Raw genomic sequence first — 1,798 nt, 5'->3', positions numbered from 1 at the left:
AAAAGATAGGCTTTGGCTATCACGCTATACGAATTTATGAATTTCCTGTAATAAACACTAATCCGTAAAAATGATTTTATATTTTTCACAGTTTTGGTACTGGAAATTCCACTACTGCTTTTAGTTTACGTTCATCTGGCCCGGGAATCGAGGCACAAGTCCTATACAATTTACGTTGTTACAAGTGAAGCTCAGCTGTGGACGGCCGCCATTTTGTCAGTTGGGAAAAACATTTCATATATTATACAAAATGTATTAGGAATAATATTTTTTTTTAATGTCTTTATAAATGACTTATACAAAATATATTTTTTATTTTTTAAACAACATGTTTAGAAATAATAAAATACGTTACAAAATAAATCATAATACCATCTTATTTGTCATATAAAATTCAATACAATTGCAATAACAATAAATACTATATCATCAAATATTTATTATCTATAACCTATTATTTTACCATTATGGCAAATTGGTAACAATCATATCATTACAAAAGTAATAACATAATTCTTATGTTCAGTATGGTCAATGGAGTTCTCAAAATAATAGGTACCTGGTTCAATGCCAATTAATTGTAAAATGTTTTAAAATTTAAAAAATATATAAAAATATATACGTGTAAAACAATCATATTATTATGAAGTACCTATTTATATATATGTGTATTTAAAATTTGTTTAGAATGAAGTTTGTGGGCTTTAAAATGATTTTTATCATCGCATTGTCCTTAATGGGATCGGTTGTTAATTCGGAAGAAACTAGCGATTTCAAACTACTACTAATTTCAAACCCATCAGCTATGAACTGAACGTGACCACGTACTTGGAGGATAAATTCATTTTTGAAGGAGTAGTCGGTATTCGTGTGAGTACGCAACATACTACATCCAGTATATTACCTTACTCACAATAACTAATAATTATGTTATATTTTCAAAAGGCAAAATGTCTTGAAATTTATGAAATTTCATAATAATGTCACATAATATATAATTAAAATATTTAGATGACATGCGTAGGAGCTACCGATACCATAGTGTTGCATTCGACCAGTTTGAACATCGATACCAAAAGTGTTGTTGTGGCCAACGGCGGTGAAAATGTCATCCCAGTGAGCAGTGTGTCTTTTGATCCAGATAAAGAATTTATGCACGTCAAGTCAACCGTAAACTTTAAGCCCTGTGACGAATTCGTGCTGACTATACCATTTACCGGAAACCTCACCGACGATTTAGTAGGTTACTATAGAAGTAGCTACGTAGACAAGGAAAGTAATCAAACGAGGTTTGTTATTATAAACATTTTAATACAATGCACAGCACAAGTCATAAAAAAATATAAATAAATATTTTTTTGTGATTTCGTTTCTTTCTATTGTTGTGTATGTCTGTGTGTCTATTATTGTATATACACGACAAATTGAATAAAGTACGCTTGGTGAAATAACCAAGTATAATATCTTTTATTTTAAACAATGTAAAACAATTTATTCGGAGGTTCGGACAGATATTCTGCTGGAATACAACTGACTTTCCTTCGGAACGAGCGCGGACGACAAGCCTGATGTGGCTACCAAAACTGTCCACTCAGCGGGATGTCATATGCTGTCGCCGTGCTCGTTCCCGCGGGTAAATAATTGTTTAGAGTTGCTCAATCCTATTTGCGTACATAGTTAAATCTTCTCCGATTTTCTGTCTTGTTGAATACAACTCTGAGAATAGATAAGTGGTCGTCTTCTGCGGTTCCAATGCAGATTTCAACGCTTCCTTTAGTTCAATCCTATGTTTTATTTC

The 1,798-nt window shown here is 31.9% G+C and overlaps 1 protein-coding gene and 1 pseudogene across 1 annotated transcript in view; one reads left to right on the top strand and one right to left on the bottom strand.

Annotated features, from left to right (window-relative positions):
* Positions 1 to 1,798, bottom strand: part of LOC100574012 (aminopeptidase N) — a 154,184-nt gene that overhangs the window by 23,694 nt on the left and 128,692 nt on the right. The gene's annotated exons all lie outside the window — the stretch shown is intronic.
* On the top strand, positions 539 to 1,365 carry LOC100574768 (annotated as a pseudogene).

This window comes from Acyrthosiphon pisum, chromosome X (genome assembly GCF_005508785.2).
Source record: "Acyrthosiphon pisum isolate AL4f chromosome X, pea_aphid_22Mar2018_4r6ur, whole genome shotgun sequence".
Classification (NCBI taxonomy): Eukaryota; Metazoa; Arthropoda; class Insecta; order Hemiptera; family Aphididae; genus Acyrthosiphon; species Acyrthosiphon pisum.
This window is presented reverse-complemented; position numbering and strand designations above follow the sequence as displayed.